The 21,351-nt window shown below is 45.4% G+C and overlaps 1 protein-coding gene across 1 annotated transcript in view; it reads left to right on the forward strand.

Annotated features, from left to right (window-relative positions):
* Nucleotides 1-1,303: 1,303 nt before the first annotated feature.
* THSD7A (thrombospondin type 1 domain containing 7A) overlaps nt 1,304-21,351 on the forward strand; it is a 496,216-nt gene continuing 476,168 nt past the window's right edge. Inside the window, exon 1 of the mRNA XM_074945848.1 lies at nt 1,304-1,444. The gene's annotated coding sequence lies outside the window, so the exon portion shown is untranslated. The remainder of the gene's footprint in view (nt 1,445-21,351) is intronic.

Raw genomic sequence — 21,351 nt, forward strand, 5'->3', positions numbered from 1 at the left:
AAACTGTTCACTGCACTACACAGGGGCTTTCTGTTTGCAAATTCAGGGCCCTAATTTTGCAGCTAGTCTATGTCTGAGGGGCAACTGTGTAAAGGATTCTCTTTCTTCTCTTCACTCTTAGAAGTATTTGAAGTAATTCATGAATCGAACCCCCATATTTTTATTATTTAAATAGCAAAAGTTCCAGCTACAGTGAGTACTTTATTTGCTTATATTATGGAAAACAATTTTAATTAGTTCATTTTTAGAAGCATTTGCTTCAAGGGAATGGAGCTGGGTACTTTTATTGGCTATTAAAAGTTAAATAATTCCCTTTTACAACTTTTACCCAAAAGATAGTGAATGGTTTAAGACAGAGGTTGGAAATAATTTCACCTGGTTTGTTTGCCATCTTTCCCAGATAAACTGTACATTTAATTCTTCATCTAAATAGCTGGATCATTTACATTCTCTTCGTTAATGCCTCTATCGTTCTCTACATAGCAATTAATGTACCTTTCCAGGGATCTGTTTTAAATAGTGTGAGGACAAGAAAACGCAAAATTAGCTGGTAAAATAACGCTCCTTTCCTGTGTCCCCCCTCCCCATCTTGGTTTTGGAATAATAAAGGCAGATCGGAAGGTCGTACGATGACCTAATTTTGGCAGCTGGCCCAGGAGAGGCAGAAAATGTTCTCTCGGCTCCACCCCAAACAAGGCACAGGCACCGATCACTTTCGTCAAGTGCCCTCTCCTTCCAAGTTACTCTCGGGACGTGCTGTCCCAGGTATCCTGGATAACAGGTAAGTCACTTTTCCGATTTCGCTGCTTGCTGCGGAGTATCAGACAGAGAAGAGCGGGGTGCGGTGTGAGGGGGTCCAGCAGGAGCAGCCGGGGCGGGGTGTGGTGCGGTGGGGGGCGCTGGCTGATGGCTTTGCCCACGCACGCCGGGGGCGGCCGGGCAGGCTGGGAGGCGAGGAGCGGCACCACGAGGGAGCGCGGCGGCGAGCTGCTGAACGCGGGAGGCTCCTGTGCTGGTGGGTTGAGGGGAGCCCGTGGCCCGGCTGCAAATCCCCCGCGGCGGCCCCAGGAGCGACGCTCCGGGGCGGGTGAGGAGGCGCAGCCCGGCCCCGTGTAATGCCCTCTGCTTGGGGGAGGGGGAGTCCGCGGGCGCCTGCCAGGGGCCCCCCGCGGGCTTCACTCGCCCGCCGGGCTCCTGTCCCTCTGCAGGGCTGGGGGCGGGGGCGGGCGCCGCTGCATTGCGGCTGCAGCCGGTGGCTCTGGGGGAAGGAGGCAGGCGGCCGCGCGCGTGGGGTGGGGGCCGGCGAGAGGCGACGCCTGCGGGGCGCCCGGACCCCGCTGAGGGGCCTGCCCGAGTCTCCGCCCCGCCTCCCGCCGGAGCTAAGGAGCAGGCGCCGCAGAGCGCTGCCAGAGCTGGGGAATAGCCCGGCGCGGGCGGAAGCGTGGTGAGTACAGCGCCCGGTGCTGGCGGGCCAGAGCAGCCGCAGGCGCCTGCTGCCAGGCAGGGAGGGGGAACAGCGTTGGGCACCCCTAAAACTGTTGGCTGGGGCTCTTGAAGGGATCCTTGGCTAGTGGTGCGCGCAGGAGACGGGGAGCCGGCCCCTGGGGGCTTGTCCCAGCTCTGCCACTGGGTGACCTTAGGCATGTCACTTACCGCCCCCTTGCTCAGTGCCCCTTGCTTGTTAAGTAGGAGCGATCACCACTGCCTCTCAGGGTGGTTTGTGGCTCAGCTAAGGTTGGCAAAGGGCTGGGAAACGCACTGGGTGGAAGGTGCCCCAGGGGTGGAAGTATTAGCGTCCTTTAGTTGTTTCTATTGCCTTGGCAAGGCTAGGAGGAGGGGATAACTTGGAATGAGGGAGATGTACAAAGCCACGAGGGAGCTGTCTTACTGAAAATACATGTCCTAATTCCTCATTCTCACCCCAGCAAGGTATTCTAAAAACTGGTGCATCCCCTGCCTGGGAAGGGTTGTGTTGCTGTTCATTGCACTCTTTAAATGGGATATTTAGTGCTATATTCCTTAATCTCCATCTCACTCTGCTGTTTAACTCTTCAGGGGTGTCCTTCATATGAAAGACGCTATAAAGTATTGTGTTGTGTACTTCTGCTTTTCTGTTATGAATGAATTTGCAAATCAGTGCGGATTAATGACATTGAATATTTCGGTTCTGTTTTCAAGGTTGCAGTTTGTGGCACTGAAAAAGTTGCATAGGATTTATCCAGTTAATGGACTCATCAGACTTATTATTTATTATTTAGATTGTTATATTCTGCAGACAAACTGGCCGTTCAGCTGTGGTTACACACTTCGCTTTTTTTTTTTTTTTTTACATGACATTAGTTGTATGAAAGCAAAGCACGTGCTCAGCAAGAGTATTACAAAGAAACCTCTTGTCAACATTTCCATAACCAACCCCTAATTTTAGGAGTTACACTGTCATCTTGGAAAAATCACACTTCTATCTGAATATTGTGTATTGTCTGTTCTTTTATAAGTAGGCCAAAAGACTGCTGGAACTGAAAGGGTTTAGAGGAAAATAAGGTTATTTTACAGTTTACGTTGTTTGAAAGAACTTTGTGTAGCCATTTTCACTTCCAGGATTAGTATGAAAACATCTCTTTGCACTATAGTTGGAGTTAACACACTTCCTTACACTATGAAAAAGTGTCTTTACTTGTCTCCATAGTAGCAAAGATGAAGCTGAAAATGCAGCAGACAAGCATCTTCACAGAATAGAAGGGGAACAAGCTATAGGCCCAAGCATGTTTGATTGTATTGCTGCGTAGCCCTTCTAAATATCAGCAGGGAAGCAGGAAAAATGGTTTTAAATTTTTCAAAAGAAATTTTGCATTGTATTGGCATTTTTGCTGTATTCAGTTTAAAAACTTCAAGTTAACAGTGTCACCTTTTCTGTAAGAATTCAGTCAGATTTCAAATGAAATTTTGCAGATTGAGATTTATGGAAACTGATGAAACAGATTTTCTTCAGTTTTTTAATACTGTTAAATGAAATGTAGAACTAGAAATTATGGCTTTTTTTTTTTTTTTTAAGAAGTGGGGGTTGTGGTTCTGACATAAGCAAGGTTATCCTGCGTTAAAATTCTTTCCTCTGCTTTATTCTTGGGTTTTGTTTAGAAGGCCAGAGAAAAGAGTACGGTATGAGTACAATGTAGAGAGTTTAAGAGCGGAGTTTGAGTGAGAGTACTAATTTGTGTCTGAGTCACAATCTGAAAGTCACTTTTCTAAACTTTTATGTTTCATTTGACCAGTATTTACTTATTGATCCGGTCATACTTCAGCTTTATCTATAAATGCACTATTAACTCCTAAGACATTTTCATGTCACTTTAATCATTTGCCATTCTGTAATTTTAAGTCTTTTTTTTTTTTTCTCTCAACTGTAACATCTTGAGAGTAAAATGGCCACATTCCAAAGATGGCCTGTAGCAGATGACAGTTTCCAAAGTAGTGAACACTCTGATCCCTGTTGTTAATGTGGTGTAAGTTGGTGTTGATAGATGATTTATTAGGCAAAGGTTGTTAGCCATTATTTATCCCAATGATCTTGCTATTGGCCTCATTTTGGCAGCATGGGGCAATGGCATGGAGGGATGATCATCTCCAGTAAGGTCCTCTGTGATTAGATCATCAATGGCGAGTGAGAGGACTTTGTGCTGTACTGAGAGCTATCTAGCTGAGTCTGCTGCTGCTTTGTTGGCTCAGCTTGCCTCCAGTTGGGTATCTGTTGAAGCATGATTCTAGGTAGGGTTATAGCCACATTTTTTTTGCTCCTTATCTAAAGTACAGGGATGCCTAGTCCTGAAGATACATTTTTTTGTTCACTGAAAAATCCTGTTCTTCGAATAATTCCTGATCCGTTCTAATCAGAATGGGAAAAATTGTTACTTGCTTATTAAGTGGATACTTTCAAATGAGTCTATTTGTTGAAACCAAAACCGTGTGCAAAACAGCATCCATTTTGATGAATCTCCCCACTTGAAAAATTACTGGAAAATAGTTTTATAAAAAATGTTTGAAATGAAAAGTTTTGTTGTTTTAACTCAAAAAACATTCATTTTGAAGCTTTTATTTTTAGTATGAGTTAACTAAGGTAAAAGGCTGAAATTGAGTTGAAACATTTTGAACAAAATGGTTTGGTTGACCCAAACTTTTAATTTTTTTATTTTTCCAGATTTTTGGTTTATGAAACCTTTTGAGACTTTGACACTTGTCCTGATTCAGGACAAATGAAATTTCTGATACCTCAAAAATTTTCGTGGGACAGGAAAACTGTTTCCTGCCCAGCTCTAACTCTGGTAATATAGAGATCACCTGCTACTCACATGACTTCAAACTTCAGGTTAAGTCAGGCTTAGTATTAGAGATATCAAGGTCTCTTGGTCTAGATGACTGACTTGTCCATGAAATTATGCATCTATTATGTTAAGGCGGAAAATTATGACCTCTGTTGTAACCATCATATTATCCCAGGTGGCTTCTAATTCAATTTACCAAGAGGCACAATGTAGTTCCAGTACTGGCAGTAGGGTGACCAGACAGCAAATGTGAAAAATTGGCACAGGGGGTGGAGGGTAATAGGAGCCTATAGAAGAAAGACCCAAAAATTGGGACTGTCCCTATAAAATCAGGACATCTGGTCACCCTAACGGGCAGGGACACTGCCATCTTTTACTCTGCCATCATTTACAGTGTGGCATCTGGAAGTTGTCCCTGTAGCATCCTCTTTGCCTGTTGCTATTGTTCACAGAAGCATATAACAGGAAGTAGCGGGAAGAAAGCTGAAGCCCTGGTGCTGCAAGATTCTTGGTGAGCATGGTCATATACCATAGGGAATGTATTGTTTTTGACTTAACTCTGTATGCTACAGCACTGGTTTTCTTAGGCTTCTGCTAATGCAATGAGTATCTGGAAGTTTGGGTAGTCTGATTAACCTAGACTACCGCAGCTCAGTTACCACTTCCTGTTTATAACTGTGAGGGGTTGTCAGATTGTTCATGGTTACAGCTGAACTGATCTGGACTGGTCTGCTTGCTTTTGCTTGATGAGAAATAACCGATCCTCATGGTTTTTTTTTTTTTTTTTTTTTCCCTCCCCCACCCAGTTCAGACCAATAATGAATCACCTATGAGTTGGACCTATGTCTTTCTGTGGCTAGTTAAGGACGACGGAGAGACTTTGGGCCCTATTATTGATGGCTATTAACACCTTTATTATATGTGGCAAGCCTTTATGTACATGGTTAGGCCCTTGCTCAAGAACCAGCGCTGGTCATCTTTGACCTTTGATCAATGTTCCCTCTAATTTTTGACAGGCCCTGTGCCCCAAAAATTTCTTCTGTGCAAATTGTTGTGCTTCTGTGCAAATTTTTGTGTGTGCAGTGTTTCGCCGTGTGTGCAGGGTTTAGGATCTGTGTGCACACGCGCACAGCTTAGAGGAAACAGTACCTTTGATTATTAATGTCCCATCTCAAATATCCCTTTTGTAGGGAATTTTTTGTTGAGGAAGTCGTGTTGGACAGCTCTGGCAACACTGGAATTCCACAGATGTCTCCAATATCTGTCTGGTTTACAGCGTGGGTATGGAATTGAGGCCTGGTCTACACAACACAGTTAGGTCAACGTAATTGCCTTACATTGACCTAATAATGAATGTGTCTATGCTACAAGGTCCCTTCCACTGACATAACTCGCCTGCTATGTTGACTTAATTATTCCATCTCTGCGAGAGGCATAGCACTTAATTTGATGTTAGGTCGATGTAGAGGCAGTGTAGACACTGTGTGGCTTGTGTCTACCTACCTATCCTCCAGGAAGTGTCCTACAATGCTCTGCTGTGCTGGCTCTTGTAAACATTTTCAACTCCACTGCACAGCAGCCAGGTACACAGGAAAGAACCCCTCCCCAGTTAAAGTATCAGGAACCTTTGAATTTTTTGGCTAGGAGAGCTCACCTGCCCAGCTAATCATGGTGTCTTCACATTCCAAATGCACTCCAGTCTGGAGTACACAGGAGGTGGTAGATCTTGGTTTGTGGGGAGAAGAGGCTGTGCAGCCACAGCTCGGATCCAGCTGTAGAAACGTAGACATCTATGAACAGATAGCACCACAGGATGTGGGGATGAAGGGCTACACCAGGGACACACAACAATTAAGGAACTGCAGTGGGCGTATCCGAAGACAAGAGAGTGAATGGTCACTCTGGTGCAGCACTGCAGACATGCTGCTTCTAGAAGGAGCTGCATGTGATTCTCAGCGGCGACACTACTCTGACCCCTAAGAGCAGTGTGGATACCTTTTGAAGAGTTGGAGTCCTGGGCCAGTGCAGGCAACACTGAAGAGGAGGTCTTGGATAAGGAGGAGAATGGGAGACAGGTGAGTGGAAAATCCATTCTTCCAGAGAGCCAGGCGCTGTTTGTAACCCAGAGCAGTCCAGCCAGTCGCAGAACAGCATTGTGGCCGAGCGTGATGCCGGGGAAGGAACCTCTGGTGAGTATGTAATTTCAAGTAATATTTTGGGGTCACATGTTCTTGTGTTCTATTTTTAATTTAAAATTATAAGGCGAGGTAGAGTGATTATCTGCTTCCCAGTGGCCACACCAGCTGGGCAGAAGGTGCCCCACGAAAAAGACTGTTTATGTATACAGGGATGGCCTGGTAATTTTCCATAGAGATTTCCAGGAAACTTTCATGGAGGTCCTCTGCATTCTGTTGCAGAAAGTTTCTGGGGAAGGCTGTCTTATTTCTTCCACTGTAGTAGGACACTTTCCCACACCACTCCACTATTAATTCGGCTGGCATCATTATAGTACACACCATAGTAGCATAAGGACCCGGTCTGCACTTGGACACTTGCAGCATTTGTTCCCTTGCTGCCTCTGTTACCCTCAGGAGAGTGATATCAGGTAGGGTCACCTAGATGAGACGGTGGTAGTTTTTCATTTCAACTGCTCGGACCGCAAACAGTAGTGCCTGGGCTTTCTTATCTCCCCCGCCCCCCTTGTGATTTTCTACCCCTTCACCCATGATTTCCAAAACATGGCTGTAGTTTGCGTGTCAGGGGTTGACCTTAGTAACTGCAAGCCTTGGGCAATGGCTAGCAGCAGTGGCACCGGGGGAGGAAGAAGGGAAATTTTGTGGTGCCCACTTGCCACTGTAAGCACCCCCAGCACAGTCTCTGCCAAAGCTTACAGTTTGGGAGGTTGAGTTCTGGTTCCTGATCTCCAGACAATATCCATGTGTCAAGGAGTGGACTCGCCCCTGTAGTGCCTCCTGCTGGTCATTGGGAATTAGCTCTTTTCCAGCCTGGAATGCCCTCTGTAGGCCAGTGATCCACACAGCTCTGGCCCCTGTGTCCCTCACAGACCCTGATGCCCCTTTCTCTGGGGTTCTGCCCCCTGGCAGTACCCCACACTCTGCCTCTGGGTCTCCCCTTCCTGGGGAACCCCCAACCCACTATCCCCACCTTGCCTCAGTCTGGGCTACTACTAGTCATCACCAAGCTCCCGCTCCCTGGGGCAGACTGCAGTGTAAAGGCCACTCATCATAGGCAAGGGGGTTCGGACCTGTTGCCTTCCTCTGCCTCCCAGTACCTCTCTGTGGGCCTTGGACCAGGCCTTACAGCCTGGGGAGTTGCCAGCCTGGAGTGCCCCTGCTTAGCCTGCTCCTTCCCCAGCACTGCACCACCCTCAGTACCCTGTCAGGCAGGCAGCCAGGCCCTGCTCTCTTCCAGCCTGGAGAGAGACTCCTTGGGCCTCTGGCTCACAGCCTTTTTATACAGGCCAGCTGGGGCCTGATTGGGGAGTGGCCCAGTTGTGGCTGCTTCCCCAATCAGCCATCCCCAGTCACAGCCCTCTCCAGGGCTGCTTTTAACCCCTTCTACTTTAGGAGCAAGGTAGTCACCCCGCTACACCATGTTACAAAGGGGAGGTGTTATGACCCTTTACCAACCTCTGGTCCTGCCATGGGTTACCCACCCAATGATGCTGCTGGTCCAGCGCCCATTCCCTGGGGCCATGCTCACCATGGCTGGGACAGCAAACTGGTTCAATGAATACCTTGTGTAAAATAAAATGTTCTTCTTTAAACTTCCATGAAAAAAGGGGAGTGATTTTTTTTTATGTAGCAACTCTGTACTAGACACTGGGTCTGTACTGAGAATGGTTGCTTTGTGCTTTCCATGGCTTACAGCTGAGAGTGGGGCTTTTAGCTCTTCCTCCACACTGGTGGAGAGGCTCTCCCAGATAAGACACAGGTGAAAGAGAATGCATGATGACATGTTTAATGAGATTGACTGCCTCTGGGACAATAGACACCAAGCAGAGATCATGGAGGATTTCTCTCTGTGAAAAACTGGACGTGGACATTGTGAGCAGGAGAGCAGCCCAGGAGAGTGAGCATAGTATGCAGCAAGGGATTCTGAAGGAACAAACAGACATGTTGAGGCATCTGGTTGACCTTCAGGTAAAACACCTTGAGGCTAGACTACCCCTGTAGACTGGCATTCCAACATCACTGTATTCCCCCTCCGTATCCTCCTCTCCCAAATGTTCCATGAGGCAAGGTGGGAAAATGAGATATTCCTTCCTCTCAACCCCATGGAAGGGTCCTAAGATTAAAAGCTGCATACATGATGTGTGACAGGTAAGGTCACTGTGCTTTTTAAAGACAAGATTAATGTGTTTTTCCCCTCCCAATTTTATTTCATCATGTGTCCCAGATTAAATTCTACTTGTGATCTTTAAGTGTCAGTATGTTTGTTCAATAAAAGTCCATGTCTTGAGAATGAAATCATCTTGTATTAATTTAAAATGGGAGCAAAGGGGGCAGGGCAGGAACAGGGAAACTGAAGCAACTGGTATGTGTGCTGGAAACTAAAACCCAGCAGTCACAGTAAGGATCACGCTATGGGAAGGCACAATATGTGTATATAATGTCTTCTGCAGTTTCCACGATATGCTATGCATCCGATGAAGTGAGCTGCAGCTCACGAAAGCTCATGCTCAAATAAACTGGTTAGTCTCTAAGGTGCCACAAGTACTCCTTTTCTTTTTTCTTTTTACAATACAGAGAAGCAGTGCACATTACTTTGAGTCATTACTGAAACTGGTTTTCCAAGCCTCCCTGAGACACAGAGCTCTCGCTGAGCACCTCTAAAAGTCCTGGTATCTGGCTATTCAAAATTAGCAGTCTGTTTGCCTCCATGCCCCACTCCTGTGGAAACTTGTCTCCCTTTTCCTTTCAGATATTATGGAGCACACAGCTATAACCATAGGGATATTGCTTTCAGTTAGATCTAACCGAGTAAGCAAACTGCACCAGCGACCCTTTAAATGGCCAAAGGCACGTTCTACCACCATTCTGCACTTTCTGAGCCTATTGTTGAACCAATCCTTGCTGCTGTCCAGCTTTCTGGTTTATGGGTTCATGAGACATGGGAGTATAAGGGGTAGGCTGGATCTCTGAGGACCACTGTTGGCATTTCAATGTAACCAATGATTGTTTTGCGTTCTGGAAAGAAAGTGCCTGCATGCAGCTCTTTGAACAGACCAGTGTTCTTAAAGATCCATGTGTCATGAACCTTCCCTGACCATACAACATTGATATCAGTAAAATGGCCCCGGTGATCCACCACTGCTTGCAACACCATTGAAAAGTACCCCTTTCTGTTTATGTGCTCTTAGGCAAAGTGGTCTGATTTTAAGATAGGAATGTGTCCCATCTGTCACTCCACTGCAGTTAGGGAACCCCATTGCAGCAAAACCATCCAGTTTCTCCTGCACAATGCCCAGAGTCACAACGCTTCTTAGCAAAAGGCGATTAATGGCCCTGCATACTTGGATCACAACAGCCCCCACAGTGGATTTACCAACTCCAAATTGATTCCCACTGACCGGTAACAGTCTGGGGTTGCGAACTTCCACACAGCGATCACTACTCACTTCTCCTTTGTCAGAGCATGTCTCATTTTAGCGCCGCTGCACTGCAGGGCTGGGGAGAGTTCTGCACACAGTTCCTGGAAAGTGGCCTTGTGCCTACAAAAGTTCATAGCAATTAGTGGCAGCAGAAGTTATACGACAGTGTGATCCCACAAGTCAGTGTTTGTTTCTTGGGACCAGAAACGTCACTTCAATGTGTTCAGCTGTTGCGTGACTGCCAGCAGCAACCAGGAATTGTTTCTTTCTATGGCTTCCAGCAGGGTTGCTTGAAGGACATCGCAATGTTCTGTGTTGCGGCTCCTCTCATGGTTCTGGAAATGCTGCAGGACAAGGTGTGTGCTATGGTGTTTATAATGCTGAGTTGGGTCCATGTTTCTCGGGAACTGGCACACATGTGGCTATGCCAGCCTTTTGGAAAAAGGCGCAAAATATTATGGGTTGCAGTTGAAATCGGGAGAGGGAGAAAACTGCATCATGGACATTGAAGCCATGTTCCCACTCCCCCCTGCAAGAATGTTTTGGTCCCATGAGGCATTGCAAGCCCTTCTCAAAATCCCCCTGCAGTGAGTTGCACTGTGGTATAGCTACCCATGGTTTACTGCTTTTCGCATCAATGCAAGCACTGCTATGAGGGTGCACTCCACCAATACAAGGAGTATGGTGTGGACACGCATTGCCGATTTAATTACTGCAGCTGCTGGATGTCGACTTAACTGAAGTTGACTGAAGTTTGTAGTGTAGACATGCCCTGAGGCTGTATTGATATTCATGGTTGATCCCCTCTTGGCTATGTATTAAAGTGAGATCTCCAGGCTGATTTTTATTAGATCTGTTGGTGGCCTTTAAAACCATTGGAGACAAGGTTTTGTTATCACGCTCCTGGTTGCTGATGAATTTGTCTTTCAGCTGGTTTGTTCCTCTTTCCTTTGAATAATCCTGGGTGGCAATGTTTAGCAACTGCCCATCTTTCTAGAGGAACCTCACACACATGACCACAAAGGCTTTTGTCTTGTCACCTTTCCTGCTCCATTCTGCAGTAACAGAATGTTGCGGTTCAAATCTAACATACATGTGTGTCTCCAGAAGGGGGAGTCCTGAAGTTAGTGCGTTGGTTTGTGGTTGATACTAAAATATTTTTGCTGATTAAGTTTTATTCGTCTAGATAAGTCAGAGATGTAACTGCCAATGTAGAAGTAATCTTATTTATAGACTGTGTTGCACATGATAAATCATCCGTATCTATTCCACTTTTTTTTTTTAATCCTAATCATTTTAGATAACTAGTATGTCATTGTGACTAGCATGGAATTCCTTAACAAAGAATGTTTTAAAAATGTAAAGTCAGTTCTTTCTCATCAGCACTGATTAAGTAGGATACTGTAACCAAGCAATCAGTATTTCAACAATATATTTATTTTCAGCATGTAATTTAAGAGAGGAAATATTGTGATTTTTTTGGCTTAATACAATCTGTGGCTTGCATCTGTTGCACACTCTTGTTCATATCACATTGTACAGGCTCTGACTAGGAAGCTAAATTTTCATTTATTAGGGTGAACAGTCTATTCCTTGTAGATTATTTTAGATTTTTGTCATTTTTATGTAGGCCTCATCATTTTATATGACAGAATACTCATTTAATTATTTCAGATTTTCTCATATGCATGCAACTTCTTACCTGTCAATATCTGAAAGTAAGAGTAAAATGGGCCTGAACTAAATATATTCTACATCTTATGTGACAATGGTTTTATATCAATAACAGAGTATGACAGAAAATATGCCCTGACTTGAAAGTATGAGAAGGATATCAAAATAGCATAAAAAGCATGAGATTCCATTGAAACTTGCACACTCATTTTTGTGATGTGTGGCTATGTTTATATTTTGTGGTCGTGTTATATTTTGGAGTATGGTTGAAATTGAATCATCTGTGGCAGTGGTTCCCAAACTTGTTCCGCCGCTTGTGCAGGGAAAGCCCCTGGGAGCTGCTGGAAGTGGTGGCCAGTACGTCCATTGGCCTGGAGCAGCGAACTGCGGCCACTGGGAGCCACAATCGGCCGAACCTGCGATGTGGCAGGTAAACAAACTGGCCTGGACTGCCAGGGGCTTTCCCCGCACAAGCGGCGGAACAAGTTTGGGAACCACTGATCTAGGGGAAAGCTGAGCTCATCATCTCTCTTCCAAAGCATTCCTTTTCTTCTCCAGTCTCTATCACATTTTGGCGTTTTCACTATACTCATTGTCTCTCAGGCTTACCATATTGGTATGGTGTTTTTAACTCCTCTGTCTCCTTCTACACTGAAGGTATTGTGAAATCTTTTCCTCTCCTACATCTCTGAAATCTGCATATGCTCTCCATACCCCCTCTATTAAAAACCTTGTCCTGCTCCCAGTTATTTCTTGCCTCTGCTACTTTCCTCCTTTCTTGTATCATTCCTCTTCAGTCTGTTTAAAATGCATTTCTAAAAGTCCTCAAGCTTTCCTGCTCCCTAGACCCTCTTTACTGGCTTCCCTTTGGCTTTTGCATCAAATTTAAGCTTCTTGCCTATGCCTTAAAGGCTCTGTATAACATAGTTTCAGCCTACCTTTCTGTTCTTGTCTCCTTTTGCTCACCCCTTTGGTATAAAGATATTTTCACTGCTTTGAGTAATTTACAGTCGAGAGCTGGGATCCAGCAAAATCTTACATTTCACAAGATTGTGGGAGGAAGACTTGTGGTTATCTAATATCTTGTACTCACAAGTTATGCATCATACTAGTGTTCTTATTTATTTTTATTAAAATCATTGGTAAACTTGAAAAATAGTTTTGTGCATTATAACCATCAAGAAGGAAGAAGAGGAAGTGACCTTAGTGGACCAAGAGCCTGATCCTGCATTTTTCAAGTCAACTGAGTGCTACCATAATGTAACTCACTTGTATCTATGTATGGATTTATATTCTCATCTCTGCAGTTTTCTGTGTTCATACACAGTTAATACAAATCTGTGTTTAAAAACATTCAGCTCTATATAAATACACCTTCTGACTGCTGTGTATTTTTTTCCTTGAGAAAACCGCTTTAATTCCTCTAAAGTCCTTTGAAAGCAAAGGAAAGACTCTCGCGTTGATTTCAGTGGGCTTTGTATCACAACCTAGTATTCCAGGCCCATCCCAATTTTAGGGGCTCCTTGAATTTTTCTCCCCTTGAAGACAAGAGGAGTTTTTCCACTGACTTTTTAATGAGAACAAAATTGGACTCTAATAACCTAACACTATAATATGGTGTTATTCCTCTAGTTAGATTATACACAATGTATGGTAGAAAGAACATTAGTCATAAAATAAAAGAGGTGAGGTCAGGTTGTCTTGAGAAATCATTAGTGACTATGCAATTATGGGAGTTTAGTCACATTAAAATTGTTGCTAAGGATGATGGATAGAAATCCTAGGTATAAATATTGGGGGAAACGCACACAGTTAATGATCTCTTTAATTAAACATATGTTGTGGTGTTTCAATAACATACCTGTAATGACTTTTATTGAGGACAATGTAACGACTAATTTATCTCAGAGATTAGTATTGATCAAGGTAAAGCTAAGATCAATATTAGATTTTGAGGGTCACTACCTTTGGAAATGGGATGAAATATTGAAGACAGTGCATATATTAGGTTGTGTTATTTTTTTACGGAATGAGGGAGTTAAACTGTTTAATGTGGTATGGTATTTATAAATAGGGCTGAGCTAGTAAAGAGTTGTCTAGTTTAATTTGGCCATTTCCATGGCCAAATTAAACTAGACATAACAGTTAAACTGCTCCCTCCTTTCTTAGTCTCAGTGTGAAAATCTGCCCTTATTCAACACCGTGGCAAAACTCCCATCAACTTCAATGGGAGCAGGAATTTATCTTCTGTCAGTGTCTTTCAATCTTTTTTTCATTTTGCAGATCCCTAACAATTTTCAGATGGAAATCTTAGGCATAGTCTGCGGACCCCAGGTTGAAAATCACTATTCTATGGTAATGATAACCTTTTGCAGACCCCCTGGACTAGTGGCCCCCAAACTGCTGAGTGCCCCACCCGGGGTCAGGCATTGAGGAACATTCAGGGGGCATGGTTTTGTGGAATTAGAAAGTTGGCAACCCTACTCCCAAGGGGGCACAACCCAGGTAAGGGGGGGAGACATGATCAAAAAATTTGCGGACCACTGCCTTTGACATAATCTCCAGTCCCCCAGGCGTTTGTAGACCACAGGTTGAAAACCACTTTTCATATTTAGATTCATAAACTAATGGTGAGACTCAAGTTAGCCCTTGTGTCTTTTTTTTTTTTTAAGTGGGCCGTTTAAGTGGCTAACTATTTTGTAACTGGGCAAATATCTGGCTTATATTTTGGTTTTCTAAGGTGACAGTTTTAGTTCGTTAAATGCTAGTTATCAAATATCTCTGCTTTTGGTATTCCATTTTAAATTAAAGAATTACAGGTTCCATTTTCATCAAAACAGTCAGAGTGTGTAGAATAGTGTATAGAAAATTGACAGAGGTAAAACATAAGTAAATGCATCCTAAAACATTACATAGAACATGTGGACTTTACAAAAATTAAACAAATACAGCTTTTGCAATAATACATTTAAATTGTACGTGTACCCAGAGGCTTTGTATGAGGCACATAACTTAGAAATACTATTTCAGTAAAATGTATGTTTTGAGATTTTCAAAGGTGCCAATGTAGTGCTTTCAGTGGGAGTAGGCCACTCAGCTCCTGCAGGCACCTTTATAATTCCCATCTTATCCTACTATATTTCATGTATAAATTGAAATAACAGTACTACATGGTGACCAACATCAATGCAGAATCTTCCAGAAAATATGTAATCATTTTATGCTTCCTAAACTTGTGAAGGATTTTTTTCACAAAAGAGAAATGTCTTCCTTTGGTATTGCTCTATCACTGAGAACACTGGGCCAGACTCTCAGTTGGTGTTAATTGGTGTAGCTCCATTGCCTTCAAGGGAGTTATGCAGTTGACACCAGCTGATGGCTTGGCTGGCTCTTCGGAAGCCCAGTGTTTTGTAGCTATGAAATGAGCCTGGACCAATGAGACTATACCAAGTCAAACATTTTTATCACTGTAGAAATGACATACAGATAAACCATATTTATCTTGAACAAATTCATACCACCTAGAAAGCAGTTTGACTATTTTTGGTAGCGTTTGCTCTTAAAAATCCCCTCAGACAAACTTGGAGTGTATTCTCGCCTCATATCTCATGTGCGGAATTCCCACTCATTTCAACAGGAGCTTAATTCACAGGGGGGTGAGAATAGACAGTAGATGAATAAGATATAGGAAAGCCTGCTTCCCAGAGATGCTAAAATAAATGAAGTGCTACTTTTCTTAGAACTCGAGGGCAGATTTCATAACAAGAATGAACTCAGAGGTAAGATGACCAGGTGTCCAGTTTTTGACTGGAACACCTGGTGGAAAAGGGATCCTGGTGGCTCCGGTCAGCACTGCTGACAGGGCCGCTGACTGTCCAGTTGGTGGTGCTGTGTAGTGCACCTGACAGGCTCCCTGCTAGCCTCCATGTGCTCACCTCTCAGGAAGCAGCCAGCATGTCCCTCCTCCGGCTCCGGCACGTAGGAACCAAGCACCACCCCCGCAACTCCCATTGGTCAGGAACTGTGGTCAATGGGAGCCGCAAGGGCGGCGCCTGTAGATGGGGCAGTGTGCAGAGCTGCCTAGCTGTGCCTCCGCTTAGGAGCCGGAGAGGGCACATGCTGCTGCTTCTTCTGGGAACTGCTTGAGGTAAGCACTGCCTGGAGCCTGCACCTCTGAGCTCCCCCCACTCCCCTCTGTCCCCCTCGATACCAGCCCGGAGCACCCTCCTGCACCCCAAATCCCCCAGCCCCACCCCAGAGCCTGTACCCCCAGGCAGAGCCCTCACTTCCCCCGCACTCCTGCCCCAGCCTGATCCCCTCCTGCCTGCTCTCCAGACTCCCCAGCCCAGAGCATCCTCCTACACCGCAAAGCCCTCATCACCAGCCCCACATCAGAGCCCTCACCCCTAGCCAGAGCCCTCATTTCCCTTCTGCACCCTGAACCCCCTCATTTCTGGCCCCACCCCAGAACCCGCACCCCCAGCTCTGAGCCCATATCTTCTCTCTCACCCGAGCCCATTGCCTCAGCCTGGAGCCCCCTCTCATACTCCAAACCCCTTGGCTCCACCCCCCAGCCCAGGGCCCCTTCCTGCAGCCCAAACCCCTCATCCCTGTCCCCACCCCAGAGCCTGCAACCAGAGCTCTCTCATTCCATCCCACTGCCTCAGCCTGGAGCCCCCTCCTGCACTCTGAACTCCTCATTTCTGGCCCCACCCCAGAGCCAAACCCCTAGCCGGAGCCCTCACCCCCTCCCACACCTGAGCCCCATGAGCCAGCCCAGTGAAAATGAGCTAGTGAGGGTGGGGAGAGCGAGTGACAGAGGGAGGGGGGATGGAGTGAGTGGAGGGCCGGGTCTTGGAGAAGGGGCAGGGCATGGATGGGGCCTCTGAGGAGGGGTGGGGCAGAAGGCAGGGCAAGGTTTTGTGCGAGTAGAAAGTTGGCAACCCTATTCAGAGGTCGTGTGACAGGGTGTACACACACTGGTTATGCAGGTGTTAACCCACTCTGTAGGTGAAGAGGCCACTCCCCCTTGCCCCTGCTGGGCATGCATAGACTGCAACCAGAGTATAAAAGGGAGCAGCTAAACTCAGTCTAGGCTGACCACAGAGGACACTAGACATACACTGCAGACAGGGCCGGCTCTAGGATTTTTGCTGCCCTAAGCAAAAAAAAAATTTGGCTGCCCCTGCTTTTCTTTTGTGCCCCCTAACTACTCCCCTTCCCCAAATCGCCAGCCCAGCCTCCTCCCCCGGGCGTGCCGCATTCCCCCCCCCCCCCATTGCTTCCTGTGGTTCCTCCCCACCCTAGCTCACCTCTGCTCCCCTGTACATGCTGCTGCTCCGCTTCTCCCCCCTCCCTCTCAGACGAGGGAGAGGCAGTGTGTTCAGGGGAGCAGGTGGAGCGGAGGTGAGTGAGGATGGCGGGGGGGAGCGCAGGAAGTAATGGGGGGGCGGGGTAGAGGAACCGCTCCCCGCCCCAGCTCACCTCCACTCCACCACCGCTGCCTACCCTGAGCGTGCTGCCACTCAGCTTCTCTTCCTTCCCTCCCAGGCTTGCCGCGCGAAACAGCTCTTCGTGCACAGGGAGGGAGCGGGGGAAAGCGGAGCGGCGGCAGTGCACTCAGGGAAGCAGATGCAAGCAGGGGCAAATTTCTCGGGGCGGCATGGCTGGTGCCAGAATGCCACCCCTAGAAATTTGCCGCCCCAAGCACCTGCTTGTTTTGCTGGTGCCTAGAGCCGGCCCTGACTGCAGGGTCCTACTGGGAAGCTTCCAGAGCCCCCGGCCTCAGAGGCCAGCCGTGCTGAGACCCTGATGGACACCCAGCTGACCACTGAAACTGATGGAGAAGAGATTGCTGAGGCTGCAAGATTGCTGCCACTGGAAGTCAGAGTAGGAAGGACCCAGGGATCAGGACTGTAGTAACAAGAGGCCAAGACTGATCACAAAAGTACTGGTTCTATCGGGACCTGGTGGAGAAGGGTGGGCCTGGGTTTCCTTACCCCAATTGCACCCACCACAGGCTGCAGTCAATTTCCCCTGAAGGGGTGGGCTTTCCTCTCAAAGGACAGCTCTTGACTGGCCATTGGGACATGCTGCCCTGAGTAGAAAGGCAGCTCTGTTGACTCTGGCCACTGGGACATCCTGCCCTGGAGAGAAGGGCGGCTACATAGACTCTGGGCTTGAGCCATGCTGCTCTGAACAGAAGGACAGCTTTATTGACTCTGGCCATTGGTCCACGCTGCCCTGGGAGCCAGGGAAGCCATATTGACACCAGATCCTAGACCACTTGAGCTGCCCAATCCCCATTTTGTGTCCCCATGACGCGACACCCCGTGACGGGGTGTACCTACTGTGCAAAAGTTCCTATTAATCACTAACAGGTGTTCATACAGTACGTTTTACAATTAATTAAGATTCCAATTCAGAAGTTACTGGTAAAAAGAATGATTTAGTCCTTAGAATTGGTTGTATTATATGATTTTAAAATTTCAGAATATTAGCAATTCAGTAGATTCAAATGTATATCTGTTAATTTTTTCATGATTAATCTCTTTATAAATTATGTATAAAACTACTAGAAATTTCCATTGACTTTCCCTGAAAATGTACATATTTGCTGACTGATTTGCCTTTAATTTAGCTGTTCATTAAATTTCTGCCTCTAGAAATCACAGGTATTTGTGTATATTTTATAAATCTCAATGAATATATAAACTCCTAGGGGCTTTGGGATCTCGTCCTTCAGAATGAAAGTTGCTGTATAAATAAGTTGCTCTTTAATATTAAAAGTAAGATTCATAGGTGACCCAATGTAAGTTATTTCACTCTTAATAATGCCTGTCACTGTCGGCGATGGTCAGAATGCTGACAGCTCAAAGTACAGAGATGATGAATAGAAGTTTTAGGGCTATGAAAGTCCATATACTACAGCAGCTATTGTTATCCTGGACCATTATTGGATTTTCTAACAGCAGTTATCCTTATCAAAAAAAATCTGCAGTGTACGTATTAAGAAATTCAGTCCAGCTTTGTTTACACCCTCGGTTATAAAATCTAGATTGAAAGAAATGTAACTAGTATAAAGATGTGAGACATTTTCAGAGGGTAGGCCAACTTGTTCTTACTTGCCATCTTGAAGTAAATGGAGTTGCATGGGTGTTAAGGAGAGTTGGTCAGAAATTTTCTGTTAAAACTCTTTTTTGATTTTTTTTTCCAAAAATACCTGCTTTTTCTCAGAAAAGTATTATTTTGCAAAAATATTTCATATGAAAACCAAGATTCTGTGGAATTTTTTGTTCAAAGCTTTGGGGGATGGGGGAGAAGATGAGCCAGCCCTAGAATGAAGGAAGGGCAGAAATTGGTCCAATAGATACTATGTACTATATATGTTATGTATGTATATATGTACTGTGTGTGTGTATATATATATATATATATATATATATGACACTATATATGTTAAATAGTGTCATATATGACACTATTTAACTCCCTAACCAATGGAAGCAGCCGGGTGGCCATATTTTTTCAAAGTGTGGGTAGGACACAGTGCTTCCTGGGAGCAAAGCAAAGATGGAGGAACAGAATGTTCCACTTGCTGGCACTTGTTCATTTTATCCCCTTGTGGCAAATATAAAGAAGATGACATTTCTTGTTCAGAGGACTACTGCATGATGCTGGACAGAAAGAAAGAGAGGGATTAGAACTATCTCGTCCATCTTTATTTTTAAAAATGTGCTCACTGGTATTGATAGGAACTATCCCTCAGTGCATCTCTGGCATTCAGATGATGCATATAATGTATGAAACCGTTGCTGCAGATGCATATTATTTTCATAACGCTGATGTCTGAGCCCCAAAGAAGTGTTGCTTTTGGCTGGTGATGAAGACCAAGCATTTTGGGGATGACTTGCTTGAGCTGAGGATCACAGCTGGAGACAATATTTCTTCTTACTAGCCAGCAGAGAGAAACAATAGTTGGAGGTAGAGCTGGATGAAATATTCATTGTGGAAAGCTAAATTTGTCAGATTTTTGGATGCCAAAACTTCAGTGGAATTGCAAAAACTTTTGCTTGAAACAAAAGGAGGGTGCAAATTTTAGAGGAGATGCTGGCTAGAGTGATGGTGCCTCTAGCACCATGGCCCAGTGCAGTACTTTTTCAGCCAGTGTAATATGACAATCAAATAAATTGTGAGGAGGTGTCTAATGGATCCACCCTGCTATATCAAAAACAGTAACCAAAATGGCAAAATCCCATGGTTGGTAGGATGCAACAAGAGCCAATGAAAGGGAGGAGAGGAGCTACTTGTTCCCATTCCCGCTCCCACAATTCCAGCTGCTGCACTCTGTGCCCCATGCTCTTAAGCCCCTTAGTCTAATCTCAGTGAAGCATCTCGGACATCCCTGTTCCCCACCCCACCTCCTGTCCCAGCATATTGTTCTTTCCCAACAGAAGTGGTGTTTCAAGGGAGTGCTGACCTCTTCAAGCAGTGATTCAATATAGCTGGGTGTGGGGAGAAGGAAGAAGTGCTGCCAGCTCAAGTCTCTCAGTCCCCGACACCCTCCCTCTAGCCCCTCACCTAGCATCACCTTCCAGGCCTAGCACCAGTCTGACAAGTACCAGCATGGTGGATCTTTTACCAGCCACATTTGCGGAGTGAGAGATGCCCCCTCCCTAGCAATTCTTCTATGAAGCAGGTAAATATTATCTCCATTTTAAATATATGGAGATTGAACTACAGAGACACGCCCAAGGTCACACAGGTTACTGTAAGAACCAGTTAGGGCCTGATACAATTCCCACTGAAGTAATCAGAAAGGCTTTAATTGGATCAAGCAGGCCCTTAGAACCCAGGTCTCTTGATTGTTAAAACCATTTCTAATCTACTAGATCACAGTGCCGTCTAGGCAAATCACTTAGTCTTGTTGTATCTCTGAATCTTAGGCCATGTCTACACTACAAACTTATGTTGATGCAAATTTTATCAGCATAAAGCCACCACAGTTGTGTACGTGCATACTTGGCTCCTTGTGTCAGCAGTGTGTGTACTCACCAGGACTGCTTGTATTGATGCGCGGTGTGATGCACCCTGGGTAGATATCTCCGTGTGTAACCCGCCACTGTCCAGTACACTTTTGGGAAGTTTTGGCAATGCATGATGGGGCAAAAATAAGTTGTACAGTGGTGACTGGGAGCATGGGGTCAACTTCCCAGTGTGCAACTGTCTCCATCCCATAATGTTATCTATATCCCATAATTTTCACACCTTTTTTCAAAATCCACAAACTCACATGGCCCTCCTTACTGTCCACAATCTCGTACAGCATCATGACACTTACACATCTCTGCACTATTGTCATGAGCATTGCAAGCACAGGGTGCATGATCCTACAGTATTTGCAAAGCCTCAAGAAGAAATGAATCAGCAGGGAACATGATTTCTTGAAGGAAAGATTGCTGTTGGACATAGCGAGAGCCAATTCAAGGTTGTCGTTGGCTTCTGGGCCTGAGAAACGAGCAATGACTGGTGGGATTACATCCTAATGCAGGCTTGGGATGACTAGCGTTTGATGCAGAACTTTCAGATGTGCAAGGCCACATTCCTGGATCTGCCAGAACCCTCCAGTGCAGGGACTTCAAAATGAAAGCTGCACTGATAGTGGAGAAGCAAGCGATGATTGCATTGTGGAAACTTGCAGTGCCAGATTGCTACTGATCAGTGGGAAATCAATTTGGAGTCGGGATA

Source organism: Natator depressus, chromosome 2 (assembly GCF_965152275.1).
Source record: "Natator depressus isolate rNatDep1 chromosome 2, rNatDep2.hap1, whole genome shotgun sequence".
Taxonomy (NCBI): domain Eukaryota; kingdom Metazoa; phylum Chordata; order Testudines; family Cheloniidae; genus Natator; species Natator depressus.